This window comes from Eschrichtius robustus, chromosome 12 (assembly GCF_028021215.1).
Source record: "Eschrichtius robustus isolate mEscRob2 chromosome 12, mEscRob2.pri, whole genome shotgun sequence".
Lineage (NCBI taxonomy): Eukaryota > Metazoa > Chordata > Mammalia > Artiodactyla > Eschrichtiidae > Eschrichtius > Eschrichtius robustus.
Genome location: NC_090835.1, coordinates 43,397,906 through 43,424,627, shown reverse-complemented (window position 1 = coordinate 43,424,627; position 26,722 = coordinate 43,397,906).

Genomic DNA, 26,722 nt, shown 5'->3' with positions numbered 1-26,722 from the left:
ATATATTAGTGTGTTTTTGTTAATCCGCATCTCCGACTTCATCCTTCCCAGATCCCCAATTTTCCCCTCTGGGAACTGTACACTTCCTTCTTCCGTTCGTGAACCTGTGTTTCCTTTGTATACTACATCCTTTGTATCGGTTTTTAGACTCCACATATAAGTGATATCCTGGGATATGTGTATTTTTGTCTCTAAATTATCAGAATTAGTGAGATCATCTACTACTCCATCCATGTTGCTGCAAATAGCATGAGTTCATTTTCTTTTCTGGATGAGTGATAGTCGACAGAATGTAAGTAGCACAACATCTTTATCCATTCATCTTTCGCTGGACATTTCGGTCGTTTGTATATCTGGGCTATGGTAAAGAGTAGCACAACGTCCGTTGTGGTGCAAGTGTTTTATTCCAATGATGGTATTCTCAGGTTATACGAACTGCAGTGCGGTTTCCTTATCTCGTGGTAGCTCCAGTTTTTAGTTTAGTAAGGGGCTTGCTAACTGATCTCCATACTGGCTATTATCAATTTACACTCCCACCAACAGCATAGTAGGGTTCCCTTTATTGGCTGCCCTCTTGAGCACTTACCTTTTTTAGGCTTTTTGAGGACTGCAGCCAGGGAACACCTCATCTACGTTTCTGTGCATTCTCTAATCATGACAGATCCTGAGCATTTTTTCGTTAGATGTGCTGTTTTTAAAAATACGTGTAAGTACCACTGAGCTCTTGGAACATTTCTGCCTGAGAGTCGGGCCAGATTTGAATTCATTTCACATTTCCTAGCCCAGGAGTTTGCTCGAGGGCAGGGGTCCTTTCCAGCCCCGCAGGCCTTGTGAATGTTAAGTGCCCTGGAGCACAGTTTTTCAAGTTGTTGTTACAGGAAAGCGCCACAATGCGGCATCACTTCTTCGTGTCCTCTGTGTTAACTTGGGCAAAGGCAGCCTTAGAGGGAGTCTTGGTGTTGCATTGCAAATTGGAGTTGAACGTGGCTGAACACACACCACAGGGCTTGTGTGTGTTTGCCTCTTCCCCCTTACCCTGCACAGCCAGACCCCAGGCAAATCCCAAGCCTTGCAAATGTGCTATTCGGAGGGTGCTGTGGTTTGTAGGTGGGGCGATTCTAAGCAAGGAGGGTGGAAGTACGAACCCCACTAGCAGGAGCTGTGGAGATACACTGTCTTTTCACAGCTCTTCCCCCCAGCGGTTCTACCATCATTTGGGTACACTAGGCTTTGCTTACCTGTAAGAGGGCTATCTTGGATTGGGAGGTTGTGGTACCATGCAGAGAAGAATGGGCAATAGAGGTCCAAGGGGCCGGTGATCTGGTGGCACATCCTCCTTCCTGTCTCCCTCAGCAACAGCATACTCCAGCCTTGGGACCCAGGCCTGCTGAGGCTCTAGGGTTATGTCATCATCCCACGTCACAGAGGCCTGAGGGTAATAGACTAGGCATTTCCTGCCTTTTTCTTGTTTTATAATTTAGTATTGATTTCCTATTTCAGCATAGTTTATATACAGTGTTGTGTTTGAGTTCTACAGCAAGGTGATGAAGTTATGAATGTAGCTGTACCTGTAGTATTTTGGATTCTGTTCCCTGTTAGGTTATTGAAGAATATTGAGTAGCGTTCCTTGTGCTATCAGGTGTGTCCTCGTTGATGAATTCTTTTTGATACATTAGTGTGTTTCTGTTAATCCCCAACTCCGACTTCATCCTTCCCCGTTCCCCAATTTCCCCCTCTGGGAACTCTACACTTCTTTTTTCCGTTTGTGAACGTGTGTTTCATTTCTGTACTGGATCCTTTGTATCCGTTTTTAGACTCCACATATAAGTGATATCCTGGCATATGTGTCTTTTTGTCTCTAAATTATCAGAATTAGTGAGATCATCTACTGCTCCATCCATGTTGCTGCAAATAGCATGAGTTCATTTTGCTTTCTGGATGAGTGATAGTCGCCAGAATGTAAGTAGCACAACATCTTTATCCATTCATCTCTCGCTGGACATTTCGGTCGTTTGTATATCTGGGCTATGGTAAAGAGTAGCACAACGTCCGTTGGGGTGTAAGTGTTTTATTCCAATGATGGTATTCTGAGGTTATACGAACTGCAGTGCGGTTTCCTTATCTTGTGGTAGCTGCAGTTTTTAGTTTATTAAGGGACTTGCTAACTGATCTCCATACTGGCTATTATCAATTTACACTCTCGCCAACAGCATAGTAGGGTTCCCTTTATTGCCTGCCCTCTTGAGCACTTACTCTTTTTAGGCTTTTTGAGGACTGCAGCCAGGGAACACCTCATCTACGTTTCTGTGCATTCTCTAATCATGACAGATCCTGAGCATTTTTTCGTTTGATGTGCTGTTTATCAAAATACGTGTAAGTATCACTGAGCTCTTGAGACATTTCTGCCTGAGAGTTGGGCCAGATTTGAGTTCATTTCAGATTAACTAGCCAAGGATATTTCTCGAGGGCAGGGGTCGTTTGCAGCCCTGCAGGCCTTGTGAATGTTAAGTGCCCTTGAGCACAGTGTTTCAAGTTGTTGTTACGGGAAAGCGCCACAAGACGGCAGCACTTCTTCATGTCCTCTGTGTTAACTTCGGCAAAGGCAGCCTTAGAGGGATTCTTGGTGTTGGGTTGCAAAGTGGAGTCGAACATGGCTGAACACACACCGCAGGGCTTGTGTATCTTTACCTCGTCCCCCTTACACTGCACCGCCAGTCCCCAGGCAAATCGCAAGCCTTGAAAATGTGCTATTCGGAGGGTGATGTGGTTTTTAGGTGGGGCGATTCTAAGGAAGGAGGCTGGAGGTGGATACCCCACTAGCAGGAGCTGTGGCGATCCTGTGTCCTTTGACAGCTCCTCCCTCCCAGCGGTTCTACCATCATTTGGGTACACTAGGCTTTGCTTACCTGTAAGAGGTCTGTCTTGGATCGAGAGGTTGTGGTACCATGCAGAGCAGAAAGGGCAATAGAGGTCCAAGGGGCCGGTGATCTGGTGGCACGTCCTCCTTCCTGTCTCCCTCAGCAACAGCGTACTCCAGCCTTGTGACCCAGGCCTGCTGAGGCTCGAAGGTTATGACATCTGCCCTCGTGACAGAGGCCTGAGGGTAATAGAGTAGGCATTTCTTGCCTTTTTCTTCTTTTATAATTTAATATTGATTTTCTATTTCAGCATAGTTTATATATAATGTTGGATTTGTTTGAGTTCTACAGCAAGGTGATGCAGTTATGAATGTAGCTGTACCTGTAGTATTTTGGATTCTTTTCACTGTTCGATTATTGAAGAATATTGAGTAGCGTTCCTTGTGCTATCAGGTGTGTCATCGTTGACGAATTCTGTTTGATACATTAGTGTGTTTATCTTAATCCGCGCTCCGACTTCATCCTTCCCAGATCCCCAATTTCCCCCTCTGGGAACTGTACACTTCCTTCTTCCGTTTGTGAACCTGTGTTTCCTTTGTATACTACATCCTTTGTATCGGTTTTTAGACTCCACATATAAGTGATATCCTGGGATATGTGTCTTTTTGTCTGTAAATTACCAGAATTAGTGAGATCATCTACTACTCCATCCGTGTTGCTGCAAATAGCATGAGTTCATTTTGTTTTCTGGATGAGTGATAGTCGCCAGAATGTAAGTAGCACAACATCTTTATCCATTCATCTCTCGCTGGACATTTCGGTCGTTTCTATGTCTGGGTATGGTAAAGAGTAGCAGAACGTCCGTTGGGGTGCAAGTGTTTTATTCCAATGATGGTATTCTCAGGTTATACGAACTGCAGTGCGGTTTCCTTATCTCGTGGTAGCTCCAGTTTTTAGTTTAGTAAGGGACTTGCTAACTGATATCCATACTGGCTTTTGTCAATTTACACTCCCACCAACAGCATAGTAGGGTTCCCTTTATTGGCTGCCCTCTTGAGCAATTACTCTTTTTAGGCTTTTTGAGGACTGCAGCCAGGGAACACCTCGTCTACGTTTCAGTGCATTCTCTAATCATGACAGATCCTGAGCATTTTTTCGTTTGATGTGCTGTTTTTCAAAATACGTGTAAGTACCACTGAGCTCTTGAAACATTTCTGCCTGAGAGTCGGGCCAGATTTGAGTTCATTTCAGATTACCTAGCCCAGGACTTTGCTCGAGGGCAGGGGCCGTTTGCAGCCCCGCAGGCCTTGTGAATATTAAGTGCCCTTGAGCACAGTTTTTCAAGTTGTTGTTACAGGAAAGCGCCACAATGCGGCAGCACTTCTTCGTGTCCTCTGTGTTAACTTGGGCAAACAGAGCCTTAGAGGGAGTCTTGGTGTTGCATTGCAAATTGGAGTTGAACGTGGCTGAACACACACCACAGGGCTTGTGTGTGTTTGCCTCTTCCCCCTTACCCTGCACAGCCAGACCCCAGGCAAATCCAAAGCCTTGCAAATGTGCTATTTGGAGGTTGCTGTGGTTTGTAGGTGGGGCGATTCTAAGCAAGGAGGCTGGAAGTACATACCCCAATAGCAGGAGCTGTGGAGATACAATGTCTTTTCACAGCTCTTCCCTCCCAGCGGGTCTACCATCGTTTGGGTACACTAGGCTTTGCTTACCTGTAAGAGGTCTGTCTTGGATCGGGAGGTTGTGGTACCATGCAGAGCAGAATGGGCAATAGAGGTCCAAGGGGCCGGTATCTGGTGGCACGTCCTCCTTCCTGTCTCCCTCAGCAACAGCATACTCCAGCCTTGGGACCCAGGCCTGCTGAGGCTCGAAGGTTATGACATCTGCCCTCGTGACAGAGGCCTGAGGGTAATAGAGTAGGCATTTCCTGCCTTTTTCTTGTTTTATAATTTAGTATTGATTTCCTATTAGAGCATAGTTTATATACAGTGTTGTGTTTGAGTTCTACAGCAAGGTGATGAAGTTATGAATGTAGCTGTACCTGTAGTATTTTGGATTCTTTTCCCTGTTAGGTTATTGAAGAATATTGAGTAGCGTTCCTTGTGCTATCAGGTGTGTCATCGTTGATGAATTCTTTTTGATACATTAGTGCGTTTCTGTTAATCCCCACCTCCGACTTCATCCTTCCCCGTTCCCCAATTTCCCCCTCTGGGAACTCTACACTTCTTTTTTCCGTTTGTGAACCTGTGTTTCATTTCTGTACTGGATCCTTTGTATCCGTTTTTAGACTCCACATATAAGTGATATCCTGGCATATGTGTCTTTGTGTCTCTAAATTACCAGAATTAGTGAGATCATGTACTGCTCCATCCATGTTGCTGCAAATAGCATGAGTTCATTTTGTTTTCTGGATGAGTGATAGTTGCCAGAATGTAAGTAGCACAATATCTTTATCCATTCATCTTTCGCTGGACATTTCGGTCGTTTGTATGTCTGGGCTATGGTAAAGAGTAGCACAACGTCCGTAGGGGTGCAAGTGTTTTATTCCAATGATGGTATTCTCAGGTTATACGAAGTGCAGTGCGGTTTCCTTATCTCGTGGTAGCTCCAGTTTTTAGTTTAGTAAGGGACTTGCTAACTGATCTCCATACAGGCTATTATCAATTTACACTCCCACCAACAGCATAGTAGGGTTCCCTTATTGGCTGCCCTCTTGAGCACTTACTCTTTTTAGGCTTTCTGAGGACTGCAGCCAGGGAACACCTCCTCTACGTTTCTGTGCATGCTCTAATCATGACAGATCCTGAGCATTTTTTCGTTTGATGAGCTCTTTTTAAAAATACGTGTAAGTACCACTGAGCTCTTGAAACATTTCTGCCTGAGATTTGGGCCAGATTTGAGTTCATTTCAGAATAACTAGCCAAGGACATTTCTCGAGGGCAGGGGTCCTTTGCAGCCCTGCAGGCCTTGTGAATGTTAAGTGCCCTTGAGCACAGTGTTTCAAGTTGTTGTTGCGGGAAAGCGCCACAAGACGGCAGCACTTGTTCATGTCCCCTGTGTTAACTTCGGCAAAGGCAGCCTTAGAGGGATTCTTGGTGTTGGGTTGCAAAGTGGAGTCGAACATGGCTGAACACACACCGCAGGGCTTGTGTATCTTTACCTCGTCCCCCTTACACTGCACCGCCAGTCCCCAGGCATATCGCAAGCCTTGAAAATGTGCTATTCGAAGGGTGATGTGGTTTGTAGGTGGGGCGATTCTAAGGAAGGAGGCTGGAGGTGGATACCCCACTAGCAGGATCTGTGACGATCCTGTGTCCTTTCACAGCTCCTCCCTCCCAGCGTTTCTACAATCATTTGGGTACACTAGGCTTTGCTTACCTGTTAGAGGTCTGTCTTGGATCGGGAGGTTGTGGTACCATGCAGAGCAGAATGGGCAATAGAGGTCCAAGGGGCCGGTGATCTGGTGGCACGTCCTCCTTCCTGTCTCCCTCAGCAACAGCATACTCCAGCCTTGGGACCCAGGCCTGCTGAGGCTCAAAGGTTATGACATCTGCCCACGTGACAAAGGCCTGAGACTAATAGAGTAGGCATTTCTTGCCTTTTTCTTCTTTTATAATTTAATATTGATTTTCTATTTCAGCATAGTTTATATACAATGTTGGATTTGTTTGAGTTCTACAGCAAGGTGATGCAGTTATGAATGTAGCTGTACCTGTAGTATTTTGGATTCTTTTCACTGTTCGATTATTGAAGAATATTGAGTGGCGTTCCTTGTGCTATCAGGTGTGTCATCGTTGACGAATTCTTTTTGATATATTAGTGTGTTTTTGTTAATCCGCATCTCCGACTTCATCCTTCCCAGATCCCCAATTTTCCCCTCTGGGAACTGTACACTTCCTTCTTCCGTTCGTGAACCTGTGTTTCCTTTGTATACTACATCCTTTGTATCGGTTTTTAGACTCCACATATAAGTGATATCCTGGGATATGTGTATTTTTGTCTCTAAATTATCAGAATTAGTGAGATCATCTACTACTCCATCCATGTTGCTGCAAATAGCATGAGTTCATTTTCTTTTCTGGATGAGTGATAGTCGACAGAATGTAAGTAGCACAACATCTTTATCCATTCATCTTTCGCTGGACATTTCGGTCGTTTGTATGTCTGGGCTATGGTAAAGAGTAGCACAACGTCCGTTGGGGTGCAAGTGTTTTATTCCAATGATGGTATTCTCAGGTTATACGAACTGCAGTGCGGTTTCCTTATCTCGTGGTAGCTCCAGTTTTTAGTTTAGTAAGGGACTTGCTAACTGATCTCCATACTGGCTATTATCAATTTACACTCCCACCAACAGCATAGTAGGGTTCCCTTTATTGGCTGCCCTCTTGAGCACTTACCTTTTTTAGGCTTTTTGAGGACTGCAGCCAGGGAACACCTCATCTACGTTTCTGTGCATTCTCTAATCATGACAGATCCTGAGCATTTTTTCGTTAGATGTGCTGTTTTTAAAAATACGTGTAAGTACCACTGAGCTCTTGGAACATTTCTGCCTGAGAGTCGGGCCAGATTTGAATTCATTTCACATTTCCTAGCCCAGGAGTTTGCTCGAGGGCAGGGGTCCTTTCCAGCCCCGCAGGCCTTGTGAATGTTAAGTGCCCTGGAGCACAGTTTTTCAAGTTGTTGTTACAGGAAAGCGCCACAATGCGGCAGCACTTCTTCGTGTCCTCTGTGTTAACTTGGGCAAAGGCAGCCTTAGAGGGAGTCTTGGTGTTGCATTGCAAATTGGAGTTGAACGTGGCTGAACACACACCACAGGGCTTGTGTGTGTTTACCTCTTCCCCCTTACCCTGCACAGCCAGACCCCAGGCAAATCCCAAGCCTTGCAAATGTGCTATTCGGAGGGTGCTGTGGTTTGTAGGTGGGGCGATTCTAAGCAAGGAGGGTGGAAGTACGAACCCCACTAGCAGGAGCTGTGGAGATACACTGTCTTTTCACAGCTCTTCCCCCCAGCGGTTCTACCATCATTTGGGTACACTAGGCTTTGCTTACCTGTAAGAGGGCTATCTTGGATTGGGAGGTTGTGGTACCATGCAGAGAAGAATGGGCAATAGAGGTCCAAGGGGCCGGTGATCTGGTGGCACATCCTCCTTCCTGTCTCCCTCAGCAACAGCATACTCCAGCCTTGGGACCCAGGCCTGCTGAGGCTCTAGGGTTATGTCATCATCCCACGTCACAGAGGCCTGAGGGTAATAGACTAGGCATTTCCTGCCTTTTTCTTGTTTTATAATTTAGTATTGATTTCCTATTTCAGCATAGTTTATATACAGTGTTGTGTTTGAGTTCTACAGCAAGGTGATGAAGTTATGAATGTAGCTGTACCTGTAGTATTTTGGATTCTTTTCCCTGTTAGGTTATTGAAGAATATTGAGTAGCGTTCCTTGTGCTATCAGGTGTGTCCTCGTTGATGAATTCTTTTTGATACATTAGTGTGTTTCTGTTAATCCCCAACTCCGACTTCATCCTTCCCCGTTCCCCAATTTCCCCCTCTGGGAACTCTACACTTCTTTTTTCCGTTTGTGAACGTGTGTTTCATTTCTGTACTGGATCCTTTGTATCCGTTTTTAGACTCCACATATAAGTGATATCCTGGCATATGTGTCTTTTTGTCTCTAAATTATCAGAATTAGTGAGATCATCTACTGCTCCATCCATGTTGCTGCAAATAGCATGAGTTCATTTTGCTTTCTGGATGAGTGATAGTCGCCAGAATGTAAGTAGCACAACATCTTTATCCATTCATCTCTCGCTGGACATTTCGGTCGTTTGTATATCTGGGCTATGGTAAAGAGTAGCACAACGTCCGTTGGGGTGTAAGTGTTTTATTCCAATGATGGTATTCTGAGGTTATACGAACTGCAGTGCGGTTTCCTTATCTTGTGGTAGCTGCAGTTTTTAGTTTATTAAGGGACTTGCTAACTGATCTCCATACTGGCTATTATCAATTTACACTCTCGCCAACAGCATAGTAGGGTTCCCTTTATTGCCTGCCCTCTTGAGCACTTACTCTTTTTAGGCTTTTTGAGGACTGCAGCCAGGGAACACCTCATCTACGTTTCTGTGCATTCTCTAATCATGACAGATCCTGAGCATTTTTTCGTTTGATGTGCTGTTTATCAAAATACGTGTAAGTATCACTGAGCTCTTGAGACATTTCTGCCTGAGAGTTGGGCCAGATTTGAGTTCATTTCAGATTAACTAGCCAAGGATATTTCTCGAGGGCAGGGGTCGTTTGCAGCCCTGCAGGCCTTGTGAATGTTAAGTGCCCTTGAGCACAGTGTTTCAAGTTGTTGTTACGGGAAAGCGCCACAAGACGGCAGCACTTCTTCATGTCCTCTGTGTTAACTTCGGCAAAGGCAGCCTTAGAGGGATTCTTGGTGTTGGGTTGCAAAGTGGAGTCGAACATGGCTGAACACACACCGCAGGGCTTGTGTATCTTTACCTCGTCCCCCTTACACTGCACCGCCAGTCCCCAGGCAAATCGCAAGCCTTGAAAATGTGCTATTCGGAGGGTGATGTGGTTTTTAGGTGGGGCGATTCTAAGGAAGGAGGCTGGAGGTGGATACCCCACTAGCAGGAGCTGTGGCGATCCTGTGTCCTTTGACAGCTCCTCCCTCCCAGCGGTTCTACCATCATTTGGGTACACTAGGCTTTGCTTACCTGTAAGAGGTCTGTCTTGGATCGAGAGGTTGTGGTACCATGCAGAGCAGAAAGGGCAATAGAGGTCCAAGGGGCCGGTGATCTGGTGGCACGTCCTCCTTCCTGTCTCCCTCAGCAACAGCGTACTCCAGCCTTGTGACCCAGGCCTGCTGAGGCTCGAAGGTTATGACATCTGCCCTCGTGACAGAGGCCTGAGGGTAATAGAGTAGGCATTTCTTGCCTTTTTCTTCTTTTATAATTTAATATTGATTTTCTATTTCAGCATAGTTTATATATAATGTTGGATTTGTTTGAGTTCTACAGCAAGGTGATGCAGTTATGAATGTAGCTGTACCTGTAGTATTTTGGATTCTTTTCACTGTTCGATTATTGAAGAATATTGAGTAGCGTTCCTTGTGCTATCAGGTGTGTCATCGTTGACGAATTCTGTTTGATACATTAGTGTGTTTATCTTAATCCGCGCTCCGACTTCATCCTTCCCAGATCCCCAATTTCCCCCTCTGGGAACTGTACACTTCCTTCTTCCGTTTGTGAACCTGTGTTTCCTTTGTATACTACATCCTTTGTATCGGTTTTTAGACTCCACATATAAGTGATATCCTGGGATATGTGTCTTTTTGTCTGTAAATTACCAGAATTAGTGAGATCATCTACTACTCCATCCGTGTTGCTGCAAATAGCATGAGTTCATTTTGTTTTCTGGATGAGTGATAGTCGCCAGAATGTAAGTAGCACAACATCTTTATCCATTCATCTCTCGCTGGACATTTCGGTCGTTTCTATGTCTGGGTATGGTAAAGAGTAGCAGAACGTCCGTTGGGGTGCAAGTGTTTTATTCCAATGATGGTATTCTCAGGTTATACGAACTGCAGTGCGGTTTCCTTATCTCGTGGTAGCTCCAGTTTTTAGTTTAGTAAGGGACTTGCTAACTGATATCCATACTGGCTTTTGTCAATTTACACTCCCACCAACAGCATAGTAGGGTTCCCTTTATTGGCTGCCCTCTTGAGCAATTACTCTTTTTAGGCTTTTTGAGGACTGCAGCCAGGGAACACCTCGTCTACGTTTCAGTGCATTCTCTAATCATGACAGATCCTGAGCATTTTTTCGTTTGATGTGCTGTTTTTCAAAATACGTGTAAGTACCACTGAGCTCTTGAAACATTTCTGCCTGAGAGTCGGGCCAGATTTGAGTTCATTTCAGATTACCTAGCCCAGGACTTTGCTCGAGGGCAGGGGCCGTTTGCAGCCCCGCAGGCCTTGTGAATATTAAGTGCCCTTGAGCACAGTTTTTCAAGTTGTTGTTACAGGAAAGCGCCACAATGCGGCAGCACTTCTTCGTGTCCTCTGTGTTAACTTGGGCAAACAGAGCCTTAGAGGGAGTCTTGGTGTTGCATTGCAAATTGGAGTTGAACGTGGCTGAACACACACCACAGGGCTTGTGTGTGTTTGCCTCTTCCCCCTTACCCTGCACAGCCAGACCCCAGGCAAATCCAAAGCCTTGCAAATGTGCTATTTGGAGGTTGCTGTGGTTTGTAGGTGGGGCGATTCTAAGCAAGGAGGCTGGAAGTACATACCCCAATAGCAGGAGCTGTGGAGATACAATGTCTTTTCACAGCTCTTCCCTCCCAGCGGGTCTACCATCGTTTGGGTACACTAGGCTTTGCTTACCTGTAAGAGGTCTGTCTTGGATCGGGAGGTTGTGGTACCATGCAGAGCAGAATGGGCAATAGAGGTCCAAGGGGCCGGTATCTGGTGGCACGTCCTCCTTCCTGTCTCCCTCAGCAACAGCATACTCCAGCCTTGGGACCCAGGCCTGCTGAGGCTCGAAGGTTATGACATCTGCCCTCGTGACAGAGGCCTGAGGGTAATAGAGTAGGCATTTCCTGCCTTTTTCTTGTTTTATAATTTAGTATTGATTTCCTATTAGAGCATAGTTTATATACAGTGTTGTGTTTGAGTTCTACAGCAAGGTGATGAAGTTATGAATGTAGCTGTACCTGTAGTATTTTGGATTCTTTTCCCTGTTAGGTTATTGAAGAATATTGAGTAGCGTTCCTTGTGCTATCAGGTGTGTCATCGTTGATGAATTCTTTTTGATACATTAGTGCGTTTCTGTTAATCCCCACCTCCGACTTCATCCTTCCCCGTTCCCCAATTTCCCCCTCTGGGAACTCTACACTTCTTTTTTCCGTTTGTGAACCTGTGTTTCATTTCTGTACTGGATCCTTTGTATCCGTTTTTAGACTCCACATATAAGTGATATCCTGGCATATGTGTCTTTGTGTCTCTAAATTACCAGAATTAGTGAGATCATGTACTGCTCCATCCATGTTGCTGCAAATAGCATGAGTTCATTTTGTTTTCTGGATGAGTGATAGTTGCCAGAATGTAAGTAGCACAATATCTTTATCCATTCATCTTTCGCTGGACATTTCGGTCGTTTGTATGTCTGGGCTATGGTAAAGAGTAGCACAACGTCCGTAGGGGTGCAAGTGTTTTATTCCAATGATGGTATTCTCAGGTTATACGAAGTGCAGTGCGGTTTCCTTATCTCGTGGTAGCTCCAGTTTTTAGTTTAGTAAGGGACTTGCTAACTGATCTCCATACAGGCTATTATCAATTTACACTCCCACCAACAGCATAGTAGGGTTCCCTTATTGGCTGCCCTCTTGAGCACTTACTCTTTTTAGGCTTTCTGAGGACTGCAGCCAGGGAACACCTCCTCTACGTTTCTGTGCATGCTCTAATCATGACAGATCCTGAGCATTTTTTCGTTTGATGAGCTCTTTTTAAAAATACGTGTAAGTACCACTGAGCTCTTGAAACATTTCTGCCTGAGATTTGGGCCAGATTTGAGTTCATTTCAGAATAACTAGCCAAGGACATTTCTCGAGGGCAGGGGTCCTTTGCAGCCCTGCAGGCCTTGTGAATGTTAAGTGCCCTTGAGCACAGTGTTTCAAGTTGTTGTTGCGGGAAAGCGCCACAAGACGGCAGCACTTGTTCATGTCCCCTGTGTTAACTTCGGCAAAGGCAGCCTTAGAGGGATTCTTGGTGTTGGGTTGCAAAGTGGAGTCGAACATGGCTGAACACACACCGCAGGGCTTGTGTATCTTTACCTCGTCCCCCTTACACTGCACCGCCAGTCCCCAGGCATATCGCAAGCCTTGAAAATGTGCTATTCGAAGGGTGATGTGGTTTGTAGGTGGGGCGATTCTAAGGAAGGAGGCTGGAGGTGGATACCCCACTAGCAGGATCTGTGACGATCCTGTGTCCTTTCACAGCTCCTCCCTCCCAGCGTTTCTACAATCATTTGGGTACACTAGGCTTTGCTTACCTGTTAGAGGTCTGTCTTGGATCGGGAGGTTGTGGTACCATGCAGAGCAGAATGGGCAATAGAGGTCCAAGGGGCCGGTGATCTGGTGGCACGTCCTCCTTCCTGTCTCCCTCAGCAACAGCATACTCCAGCCTTGGGACCCAGGCCTGCTGAGGCTCAAAGGTTATGACATCTGCCCACGTGACAAAGGCCTGAGACTAATAGAGTAGGCATTTCTTGCCTTTTTCTTCTTTTATAATTTAATATTGATTTTCTATTTCAGCATAGTTTATATACAATGTTGGATTTGTTTGAGTTCTACAGCAAGGTGATGCAGTTATGAATGTAGCTGTACCTGTAGTATTTTGGATTCTTTTCACTGTTCGATTATTGAAGAATATTGAGTGGCGTTCCTTGTGCTATCAGGTGTGTCATCGTTGACGAATTCTTTTTGATATATTAGTGTGTTTTTGTTAATCCGCATCTCCGACTTCATCCTTCCCAGATCCCCAATTTTCCCCTCTGGGAACTGTACACTTCCTTCTTCCGTTCGTGAACCTGTGTTTCCTTTGTATACTACATCCTTTGTATCGGTTTTTAGACTCCACATATAAGTGATATCCTGGGATATGTGTATTTTTGTCTCTAAATTATCAGAATTAGTGAGATCATCTACTACTCCATCCATGTTGCTGCAAATAGCATGAGTTCATTTTCTTTTCTGGATGAGTGATAGTCGACAGAATGTAAGTAGCACAACATCTTTATCCATTCATCTTTCGCTGGACATTTCGGTCGTTTGTATGTCTGGGCTATGGTAAAGAGTAGCACAACGTCCGTTGGGGTGCAAGTGTTTTATTCCAATGATGGTATTCTCAGGTTATACGAACTGCAGTGCGGTTTCCTTATCTCGTGGTAGCTCCAGTTTTTAGTTTAGTAAGGGACTTGCTAACTGATCTCCATACTGGCTATTATCAATTTACACTCCCACCAACAGCATAGTAGGGTTCCCTTTATTGGCTGCCCTCTTGAGCACTTACCTTTTTTAGGCTTTTTGAGGACTGCAGCCAGGGAACACCTCATCTACGTTTCTGTGCATTCTCTAATCATGACAGATCCTGAGCATTTTTTCGTTAGATGTGCTGTTTTTAAAAATACGTGTAAGTACCACTGAGCTCTTGGAACATTTCTGCCTGAGAGTCGGGCCAGATTTGAATTCATTTCACATTTCCTAGCCCAGGAGTTTGCTCGAGGGCAGGGGTCCTTTCCAGCCCCGCAGGCCTTGTGAATGTTAAGTGCCCTGGAGCACAGTTTTTCAAGTTGTTGTTACAGGAAAGCGCCACAATGCGGCAGCACTTCTTCGTGTCCTCTGTGTTAACTTGGGCAAAGGCAGCCTTAGAGGGAGTCTTGGTGTTGCATTGCAAATTGGAGTTGAACGTGGCTGAACACACACCACAGGGCTTGTGTGTGTTTACCTCTTCCCCCTTACCCTGCACAGCCAGACCCCAGGCAAATCCCAAGCCTTGCAAATGTGCTATTCGGAGGGTGCTGTGGTTTGTAGGTGGGGCGATTCTAAGCAAGGAGGGTGGAAGTACGAACCCCACTAGCAGGAGCTGTGGAGATACACTGTCTTTTCACAGCTCTTCCCCCCAGCGGTTCTACCATCATTTGGGTACACTAGGCTTTGCTTACCTGTAAGAGGGCTATCTTGGATTGGGAGGTTGTGGTACCATGCAGAGAAGAATGGGCAATAGAGGTCCAAGGGGCCGGTGATCTGGTGGCACATCCTCCTTCCTGTCTCCCTCAGCAACAGCATACTCCAGCCTTGGGACCCAGGCCTGCTGAGGCTCTAGGGTTATGTCATCATCCCACGTCACAGAGGCCTGAGGGTAATAGACTAGGCATTTCCTGCCTTTTTCTTGTTTTATAATTTAGTATTGATTTCCTATTTCAGCATAGTTTATATACAGTGTTGTGTTTGAGTTCTACAGCAAGGTGATGAAGTTATGAATGTAGCTGTACCTGTAGTATTTTGGATTCTTTTCCCTGTTAGGTTATTGAAGAATATTGAGTAGCGTTCCTTGTGCTATCAGGTGTGTCCTCGTTGATGAATTCTTTTTGATACATTAGTGTGTTTCTGTTAATCCCCAACTCCGACTTCATCCTTCCCCGTTCCCCAATTTCCCCCTCTGGGAACTCTACACTTCTTTTTTCCGTTTGTGAACGTGTGTTTCATTTCTGTACTGGATCCTTTGTATCCGTTTTTAGACTCCACATATAAGTGATATCCTGGCATATGTGTCTTTTTGTCTCTAAATTATCAGAATTAGTGAGATCATCTACTGCTCCATCCATGTTGCTGCAAATAGCATGAGTTCATTTTGCTTTCTGGATGAGTGATAGTCGCCAGAATGTAAGTAGCACAACATCTTTATCCATTCATCTCTCGCTGGACATTTCGGTCGTTTGTATATCTGGGCTATGGTAAAGAGTAGCACAACGTCCGTTGGGGTGTAAGTGTTTTATTCCAATGATGGTATTCTGAGGTTATACGAACTGCAGTGCGGTTTCCTTATCTTGTGGTAGCTGCAGTTTTTAGTTTATTAAGGGACTTGCTAACTGATCTCCATACTGGCTATTATCAATTTACACTCTCGCCAACAGCATAGTAGGGTTCCCTTTATTGCCTGCCCTCTTGAGCACTTACTCTTTTTAGGCTTTTTGAGGACTGCAGCCAGGGAACACCTCATCTACGTTTCTGTGCATTCTCTAATCATGACAGATCCTGAGCATTTTTTCGTTTGATGTGCTGTTTATCAAAATACGTGTAAGTATCACTGAGCTCTTGAGACATTTCTGCCTGAGAGTTGGGCCAGATTTGAGTTCATTTCAGATTAACTAGCCAAGGATATTTCTCGAGGGCAGGGGTCGTTTGCAGCCCTGCAGGCCTTGTGAATGTTAAGTGCCCTTGAGCACAGTGTTTCAAGTTGTTGTTACGGGAAAGCGCCACAAGACGGCAGCACTTCTTCATGTCCTCTGTGTTAACTTCGGCAAAGGCAGCCTTAGAGGGATTCTTGGTGTTGGGTTGCAAAGTGGAGTCGAACATGGCTGAACACACACCGCAGGGCTTGTGTATCTTTACCTCGTCCCCCTTACACTGCACCGCCAGTCCCCAGGCAAATCGCAAGCCTTGAAAATGTGCTATTCGGAGGGTGATGTGGTTTTTTGGTGGGGCGATTCTAAGGAAGGAGGCTGGAGGTGGATACCCCACTAGCAGGAGCTGTGGCGATCCTGTGTCCTTTGACAGCTCCTCCCTCCCAGCGGTTCTACCATCATTTGGGTACACTAGGCTTTGCTTACCTGTAAGAGGTCTGTCTTGGATCGAGAGGTTGTGGTACCATGCAGAGCAGAAAGGGCAATAGAGGTCCAAGGGGCCGGTGATCTGGTGGCACGTCCTCCTTCCTGTCTCCCTCAGCAACAGCATACTCCAGCCTTGTGACCCAGGCCTGCTGAGGCTCGAAGGTTATGACATCTGCCCTCGTGACAGAGGCCTGAGGGTAATAGAGTAGGCATTTCTTGCCTTTTTCTTCTTTTATAATTTAATATTGATTTTCTATTTCAGCATAGTTTATATACAATGTTGGATTTGTTTGAGTTCTACAGCAAGGTGATGCAGTTATGAATGTAGCTGTACCTGTAGTATTTTGGATTCTTTTCACTGTTCGATTATTGAAGAATATTGAGTAGCGTTCCTTGTGCTATCAGGTGTGTCATCGTTGACGAATTCTTTTTGATACATTAGTGTGTTTTTGTTAATCCGCGCTCCGACTTCATCCTTCACAGATCCCCAATTTCCCCCTCTGGGAACTGTACACTTCCTTCTTCCGTTTGTGAACCTGTGTTTCCTTTGTATACTACATGCTTTGTATCGGTTTTTAGACTCCACATATAAGTGATATCCTGGGATATGTGTCTTTTTGTCTGTAAATTACCAGAATTAGTGAGATCATCTACTACTCCATCCGTGTTGCTGCAAATAGCATGAGTTCATTTTGCTTTCTGGATGAGTGACAGTCGCCAGAATGTAAGTAGTACAACATCTTTATCCATTCATCTCTCGCTGGACATTTCGGTCGTTTCTATGTCTGGGTATGGTAAAGAGTAGCAGAACGTCCGTTGGGGTGCAAGTGTTTTATTCCAATGATGGTATTCTCAGGTTATACGAAGTGCAGTGCGGTTTCCTTATCTCGTGGTAGCTCCAGTTTTTAGTTTAGTAAGGGACTTGCTAACTGATCTCCATACTGGCTATTATCAATTTACACTCCCACCAACAGCATAGTAGGGTTCCCTTTATTGGCTGCCCTCTTGAGCACTTACTCTTTTTAGGCTTTTTGAGGACTGCAGCCAGGGAACACCTCGTCTACGTTTGTGTGCATTCTCTAATCATGACAGATCCTGAGCATTTTTTCGTTAGATGTGCTGTTTTTAAAAATACGTGTAAGTACCACTGAGCTCTTGGAACATTTCTGCCTGAGAGTCGGGCCAGATTTGAATTCATTTCACATTACCTAGCCCAGGAGTTTGCTCCAGGGCAGGGGTCGTTTGCAGCCCCGCAGGCCTTGTGAATGTTAAGTGCCCTGGAGCACAGTTTTTCAAGTTGTTGTTACAGGAAAGCGCCACAATGCGGCAGCACTTCTTCGTGTCCTCTGTGTTAACTTGGGCAAAGGCAGCCTTAGAGGGAGTCTTGGTGTTGCATTGCAAATTGGAGTTGAACGTGGCTGAACACACACCACAGGGCTTGTGTGTGTTTACCTCTTCCCCCTTACCCTGCACAGCCAGACCCCAGGCAAATCCCAAGCCTTGCAAATGTGCTATTCGGAGGGTGCTGTGGTTTGTAGGTGGGGCGATTCTAAGCAAGGAGGGTGGAAGTACGAACCCCACTAGCAGGAGCTGTGGAGATACACTGTCTTTTCACAGCTCTTCCCCCCAGCGGTTCTACCATCATTTGTGTACACTAGGCTTTGCTTACCTGTAAGAGGGCTATCTTGGATTGGGAGGTTGTGGTACCATGCAGAGAAGAATGGGCAATAGAGGTCCAAGGGGCCGGTGATCTGGTGGCACGTCCTCCTTCCTGTCTCCCTCAGCAACAGCATACTCCAGCCTTGGGACCCAGGCCTGCTGAGGCTCTAGGGTTATGTCATCAGCCCACGTCACAGAGGCCTGAGGGTAATAGAGTAGGCATTTCCTGCCTTTTTCTTGTTTTATAATTTAGTATTGATTTCCTATTTCAGCATAGTTTATATACAGTGTTGTGTTTGAGTTCTACAGCAAGGTGATGAAGTTATGAATGTAGCTGTACCTGTAGTATTTTGGATTCTTTTCCCTGTTAGGTTATTGAAGAATATTGAGTAGCGTTCCTTGTGCTATCAGGTGTGTCCTCGTTGATGAATTCTTTTTGATACATTAGTGTGTTTCTGTTAATCCCCACCTCCGACTTCATCCTTCCCCGTTCCCCAATTTCCCCCTCTGGGAACTCTACACTTCTTTTTTCCGTTTGTGAACGTGTGTTTCATTTCTGTACTGGATCCTTTGTATCCGTTTTTAGACTCCACATATAAGTGATATCCTGGCATATGTGTCTTTTTGTCTCTAAATTATCAGAATTAGTGAGATCATCTACTGCTCCATCCATGTTGCTGCAAATAGCATGAGTTCATTTTGCTTTCTGGATGAGTGATAGTCGCCAGAATGTAAGTAGCACAACATCTTTATCCATTCATCTCTCGCTGGACATTTCGGTCGTTTGTATATCTGGGCTATGGTAAAGAGTAGCACAACGTCCGTTGGGGTGTAAGTGTTTTATTCCAATGATGGTATTCTGAGGTTATACGAACTGCAGTGCGGTTTCCTTATCTTGTGGTAGCTGCAGTTTTTAGTTTATTAAGGGACTTGCTAACTGATCTCCATACTGGCTATTATCAATTTACACTCTCGCCAACAGCATAGTAGGGTTCCCTTTATTGCCTGCCCTCTTGAGCACTTACTCTTTTTAGGCTTTTTGAGGACTGCAGCCAGGGAACACCTCATCTACGTTTCTGTGCATTCTCTAATCATGACAGATCCTGAGCATTTTTTCGTTTGATGTGCTGTTTATCAAAATACGTGTAAGTACCACTGAGCTCTTGAGACATTTCTGCCTGAGAGTTGGGCCAGATTTGAGTTCATTTCAGATTAACTAGCCAAGGATATTTCTCGAGGGCAGGGGTCGTTTGCAGCCCTGCAGGCCTTGTGAATGTTAAGTGCCCTTGAGCACAGTGTTTCAAGTTGTTGTTACGGGAAAGCGCCACAAGACGGCAGCACTTCTTCATGTCCTCTGTGTTAACTTCGGCAAAGGCAGCCTTAGAGGGATTCTTGGTGTTGGGTTGCAAAGTGGAGTCGAACATGGCTGAACACACACCGCAGGGCTTGTGTATCTTTACCTCGTCCCCCTTACACTGCACCGCCAGTCCCCAGGCAAATCGCAAGCCTTGAAAATGTGCTATTCGGAGGGTGATGTGGTTTTTTGGTGGGGCGATTCTAAGGAAGGAGGCTGGAGGTGGATACCCCACTAGCAGGAGCTGTGGCGATCCTGTGTCCTTTGACAGCTCCTCCCTCCCAGCGGTTCTACCATCATTTGGGTACACTAGGCTTTGCTTACCTGTAAGAGGTCTGTCTTGGATCGAGAGGTTGTGGTACCATGCAGAGCAGAAAGGGCAATAGAGGTCCAAGGGGCCGGTGATCTGGTGGCACGTCCTCCTTCCTGTCTCCCTCAGCAACAGCATACTCCAGCCTTGTGACCCAGGCCTGCTGAGGCTCGAAGGTTATGACATCTGCCCTCGTGACAGAGGCCTGAGGGTAATAGAGTAGGCATTTCTTGCCTTTTTCTTCTTTTATAATTTAATATTGATTTTCTATTTCAGCATAGTTTATATACAATGTTGGATTTGTTTGAGTTCTACAGCAAGGTGATGCAGTTATGAATGTAGCTGTACCTGTAGTATTTTGGATTCTTTTCACTGTTCGATTATTGAAGAATATTGAGTAGCGTTCCTTGTGCTATCAGGTGTGTCATCGTTGACGAATTCTTTTTGATACATTAGTGTGTTTTTGTTAATCCGCGCTCCGACTTCATCCTTCACAGATCCCCAATTTCCCCCTCTGGGAACTGTACACTTCCTTCTTCCGTTTGTGAACCTGTGTTTCCTTTGTATACTACATGCTTTGTATCGGTTTTTAGACTCCACATATAAGTGATATCCTGGGATATGTGTCTTTTTGTCTGTAAATTACCAGAATTAGTGAGATCATCTACTACTCCATCCGTGTTGCTGCAAATAGCATGAGTTCATTTTGCTTTCTGGATGAGTGACAGTCGCCAGAATGTAAGTAGTACAACATCTTTATCCATTCATCTCTCGCTGGACATTTCGGTCGTTTCTATGTCTGGGTATGGTAAAGAGTAGCAGAACGTCCGTTGGGGTGCAAGTGTTTTATTCCAATGATGGTATTCTCAGGTTATACGAAGTGCAGTGCGGTTTCCTTATCTCGTGGTAGCTCCAGTTTTTAGTTTAGTAAGGGACTTGCTAACTGATCTCCATACTGGCTATTATCAATTTACACTCCCACCAACAGCATAGTAGGGTTCCCTTTATTGGCTGCCCTCTTGAGCACTTACTCATTTTAGGCTTTTTGAGGACTGCAGCCAGGGAACACCTCGTCTACGTTTCTGTGCATTCTCTAATCATGACAGATCCTGAGCATTTTTTCGTTAGATGTGCTGTTTTTAAAAATACGTGTAAGTACCACTGAGCTCTTGGAACATTTCTGCCTGAGAGTCGGGCCAGATTTGAATTCATTTCACATTACCTAGCCCAGGAGTTTGCTCCAGGGCAGGGGTCGTTTGCAGCCCCGCAGGCCTTGTGAATGTTAAGTGCCCTGGAGCACAGTTTTTCAAGTTGTTGTTACAGGAAAGCGCCACAATGCGGCAGCACTTCTTCGTGTCCTCTGTGTTAACTTGGGCAAAGGCAGCCTTAGAGGGAGTCTTGGTGTTGCATTGCAAATTGGAGTTGAACGTGGCTGAACACACACCACAGGGCTTGTGTGTGTTTACCTCTTCCCCCTTACCCTGCACAGCCAGACCCCAGGCAAATCCCAAGCCTTGCAAATGTGCTATTCGGAGGGTGCTGTGTTTTGTAGGTGGGGCGATTCTAAGCAAGGAGGGTGGAAGTACGAACCCCACTAGCAGGAGCTGTGGAGATACACTGTCTTTTCACAGCTCTTCCCCCCAGCGGTTCTACCATCATTTGGGTACACTAGGCTTTGCTTACCTGTAAGAGGGCTATCTTGGATTGGGAGGTTGTGGTACCATGCAGAGAAGAATGGGCAATAGAGGTCCAAGGGGCCGGTGATCTGGTGGCACATCCTCCTTCCTGTCTCCCTCAGCAACAGCATACTCCAGCCTTGGGACCCAGGCCTGCTGAGGCTCTAGGGTTATGTCATCATCCCACGTCACAGAGGCCTGAGGGTAATAGACTAGGCATTTCCTGCCTTTTTCTTGTTTTATAATTTAGTATTGATTTCCTATTTCAGCATAGTTTATATACAGTGTTGTGTTTGAGTTCTACAGCAAGGTGATGAAGTTATGAATGTAGCTGTACCTGTAGTATTTTGGATTCTTTTCCCTGTTAGGTTATTGAAGAATATTGAGTAGCGTTCCTTGTGCTATCAGGTGTGTCCTCGTTGATGAATTCTTTTTGATACATTAGTGTGTTTCTGTTAATCCCCAACTCCGACTTCATCCTTCCCCGTTCCCCAATTTCCCCCTCTGGGAACTCTACACTTCTTTTTTCCGTTTGTGAACGTGTGTTTCATTTCTGTACTGGATCCTTTGTATCCGTTTTTAGACTCCACATATAAGTGATATCCTGGCATATGTGTCTTTTTGTCTCTAAATTATCAGAATTAGTGAGATCATCTACTGCTCCATCCATGTTGCTGCAAATAGCATGAGTTCATTTTGCTTTCTGGATGAGTGATAGTCGCCAGAATGTAAGTAGCACAACATCTTTATCCATTCATCTCTCGCTGGACATTTCGGTCGTTTGTATATCTGGGCTATGGTAAAGAGTAGCACAACGTCCGTTGGGGTGTAAGTGTTTTATTCCAATGATGGTATTCTGAGGTTATACGAACTGCAGTGCGGTTTCCTTATCTTGTGGTAGCTGCAGTTTTTAGTTTATTAAGGGACTTGCTAACTGATCTCCATACTGGCTATTATCAATTTACACTCTCGCCAACAGCATAGTAGGGTTCCCTTTATTGCCTGCCCTCTTGAGCACTTACTCTTTTTAGGCTTTTTGAGGACTGCAGCCAGGGAACACCTCATCTACGTTTCTGTGCATTCTCTAATCATGACAGATCCTGAGCATTTTTTCGTTTGATGTGCTGTTTATCAAAATACGTGTAAGTATCACTGAGCTCTTGAGACATTTCTGCCTGAGAGTTGGGCCAGATTTGAGTTCATTTCAGATTAACTAGCCAAGGATATTTCTCGAGGGCAGGGGTCGTTTGCAGCCCTGCAGGCCTTGTGAATGTTAAGTGCCCTTGAGCACAGTGTTTCAAGTTGTTGTTACGGGAAAGCGCCACAAGACGGCAGCACTTGTTCATGTCCCCTGTGTTAACTTCGGCAAAGGCAGCCTTAGAGGGATTCTTGGTGTTGGGTTGCAAAGTGGAGTCGAACATGGCTGAACACACACCGCAGGGCTTGTGTATCTTTACCTCGTCCCCCTTACACTGCACCGCCAGTCCCCAGGCAAATCGCAAGCCTTGAAAATGTGCTATTCGGAGGGTGATGTGGTTTTTAGGTGGGGCGATTCTAAGGAAGGAGGCTGGAGGTGGATACCCCACTAGCAGGAGCTGTGGCGATCCTGTGTCCTTTGACAGCTCCTCCCTCCCAGCGGTTCTACCATCATTTGGGTACACTAGGCTTTGCTTACCTGTAAGAGGTCTGTCTTGGATCGAGAGGTTGTGGTACCATGCAGAGCAGAAAGGGCAATAGAGGTCCAAGGGGCCGGTGATCTGGTGGCACGTCCTCCTTCCTGTCTCCCTCAGCAACAGCGTACTCCAGCCTTGTGACCCAGGCCTGCTGAGGCTCGAAGGTTATGACATCTGCCCTCGTGACAGAGGCCTGAGGGTAATAGAGTAGGCATTTCTTGCCTTTTTCTTCTTTTATAATTTAATATTGATTTTCTATTTCAGCATAGTTTATATATAATGTTGGATTTGTTTGAGTTCTACAGCAAGGTGATGCAGTTATGAATGTAGCTGTACCTGTAGTATTTTGGATTCTTTTCACTGTTCGATTATTGAAGAATATTGAGTAGCGTTCCTTGTGCTATCAGGTGTGTCATCGTTGACGAATTCTGTTTGATACATTAGTGTGTTTATCTTAATCCGCGCTCCGACTTCATCCTTCCCAGATCCCCAATTTCCCCCTCTGGGAACTGTACACTTCCTTCTTCCGTTTGTGAACCTGTGTTTCCTTTGTATACTACATCCTTTGTATCGGTTTTTAGACTCCACATATAAGTGATATCCTGGGATATGTGTCTTTTTGTCTGTAAATTACCAGAATTAGTGAGATCATCTACTACTCCATCCGTGTTGCTGCAAATAGCATGAGTTCATTTTGTTTTCTGGATGAGTGATAGTCGCCAGAATGTAAGTAGCACAACATCTTTATCCATTCATCTCTCGCTGGACATTTCGGTCGTTTCTATGTCTGGGTATGGTAAAGAGTAGCAGAACGTCCGTTGGGGTGCAAGTGTTTTATTCCAATGATGGTATTCTCAGGTTATACGAACTGCAGTGCGGTTTCCTTATCTCGTGGTAGCTCCAGTTTTTAGTTTAGTAAGGGACTTGCTAACTGATATCCATACTGGCTTTTGTCAATTTACACTCCCACCAACAGCATAGTAGGGTTCCCTTTATTGGCTGCCCTCTTGAGCAATTACTCTTTTTAGGCTTTTTGAGGACTGCAGCCAGGGAACACCTCGTCTACGTTTCAGTGCATTCTCTAATCATGACAGATCCTGAGCATTTTTTCGTTTGATGTGCTGTTTTTCAAAATACGTGTAAGTACCACTGAGCTCTTGAAACATTTCTGCCTGAGAGTCGGGCCAGATTTGAGTTCATTTCAGATTACCTAGCCCAGGACTTTGCTCGAGGGCAGGGGCCGTTTGCAGCCCCGCAGGCCTTGTGAATATTAAGTGCCCTTGAGCACAGTTTTTCAAGTTGTTGTTACAGGAAAGCGCCACAATGCGGCAGCACTTCTTCGTGTCCTCTGTGTTAACTTGGGCAAACAGAGCCTTAGAGGGAGTCTTGGTGTTGCATTGCAAATTGGAGTTGAACGTGGCTGAACACACACCACAGGGCTTGTGTGTGTTTGCCTCTTCCCCCTTACCCTGCACAGCCAGACCCCAGGCAAATCCAAAGCCTTGCAAATGTGCTATTTGGAGGTTGCTGTGGTTTGTAGGTGGGGCGATTCTAAGCAAGGAGGCTGGAAGTACATACCCCAATAGCAGGAGCTGTGGAGATACAATGTCTTTTCACAGCTCTTCCCTCCCAGCGGGTCTACCATCGTTTGGGTACACTAGGCTTTGCTTACCTGTAAGAGGTCTGTCTTGGATCGGGAGGTTGTGGTACCATGCAGAGCAGAATGGGCAATAGAGGTCCAAGGGGCCGGTATCTGGTGGCACGTCCTCCTTCCTGTCTCCCTCAGCAACAGCATACTCCAGCCTTGGGACCCAGGCCTGCTGAGGCTCGAAGGTTATGACATCTGCCCTCGTGACAGAGGCCTGAGGGTAATAGAGTAGGCATTTCCTGCCTTTTTCTTGTTTTATAATTTAGTATTGATTTCCTATTAGAGCATAGTTTATATACAGTGTTGTGTTTGAGTTCTACAGCAAGGTGATGAAGTTATGAATGTAGCTGTACCTGTAGTATTTTGGATTCTTTTCCCTGTTAGGTTATTGAAGAATATTGAGTAGCGTTCCTTGTGCTATCAGGTGTGTCATCGTTGATGAATTCTTTTTGATACATTAGTGCGTTTCTGTTAATCCCCACCTCCGACTTCATCCTTCCCCGTTCCCCAATTTCCCCCTCTGGGAACTCTACACTTCTTTTTTCCGTTTGTGAACCTGTGTTTCATTTCTGTACTGGATCCTTTGTATCCGTTTTTAGACTCCACATATAAGTGATATCCTGGCATATGTGTCTTTGTGTCTCTAAATTACCAGAATTAGTGAGATCATGTACTGCTCCATCCATGTTGCTGCAAATAGCATGAGTTCATTTTGTTTTCTGGATGAGTGATAGTTGCCAGAATGTAAGTAGCACAATATCTTTATCCATTCATCTTTCGCTGGACATTTCGGTCGTTTGTATGTCTGGGCTATGGTAAAGAGTAGCACAACGTCCGTAGGGGTGCAAGTGTTTTATTCCAATGATGGTATTCTCAGGTTATACGAAGTGCAGTGCGGTTTCCTTATCTCGTGGTAGCTCCAGTTTTTAGTTTAGTAAGGGACTTGCTAACTGATCTCCATACAGGCTATTATCAATTTACACTCCCACCAACAGCATAGTAGGGTTCCCTTATTGGCTGCCCTCTTGAGCACTTACTCTTTTTAGGCTTTCTGAGGACTGCAGCCAGGGAACACCTCCTCTACGTTTCTGTGCATGCTCTAATCATGACAGATCCTGAGCATTTTTTCGTTTGATGAGCTCTTTTTAAAAATACGTGTAAGTACCACTGAGCTCTTGAAACATTTCTGCCTGAGATTTGGGCCAGATTTGAGTTCATTTCAGAATAACTAGCCAAGGACATTTCTCGAGGGCAGGGGTCCTTTGCAGCCCTGCAGGCCTTGTGAATGTTAAGTGCCCTTGAGCACAGTGTTTCAAGTTGTTGTTGCGGGAAAGCGCCACAAGACGGCAGCACTTGTTCATGTCCCCTGTGTTAACTTCGGCAAAGGCAGCCTTAGAGGGATTCTTGGTGTTGGGTTGCAAAGTGGAGTCGAACATGGCTGAACACACACCGCAGGGCTTGTGTATCTTTACCTCGTCCCCCTTACACTGCACCGCCAGTCCCCAGGCATATCGCAAGCCTTGAAAATGTGCTATTCGAAGGGTGATGTGGTTTGTAGGTGGGGCGATTCTAAGGAAGGAGGCTGGAGGTGGATACCCCACTAGCAGGATCTGTGACGATCCTGTGTCCTTTCACAGCTCCTCCCTCCCAGCGTTTCTACAATCATTTGGGTACACTAGGCTTTGCTTACCTGTTAGAGGTCTGTCTTGGATCGGGAGGTTGTGGTACCATGCAGAGCAGAATGGGCAATAGAGGTCCAAGGGGCCGGTGATCTGGTGGCACGTCCTCCTTCCTGTCTCCCTCAGCAACAGCATACTCCAGCCTTGGGACCCAGGCCTGCTGAGGCTCAAAGGTTATGACATCTGCCCACGTGACAAAGGCCTGAGACTAATAGAGTAGGCATTTCTTGCCTTTTTCTTCTTTTATAATTTAATATTGATTTTCTATTTCAGCATAGTTTATATACAATGTTGGATTTGTTTGAGTTCTACAGCAAGGTGATGCAGTTATGAATGTAGCTGTACCTGTAGTATTTTGGATTCTTTTCACTGTTCGATTATTGAAGAATATTGAGTGGCGTTCCTTGTGCTATCAGGTGTGTCATCGTTGACGAATTCTTTTTGATATATTAGTGTGTTTTTGTTAA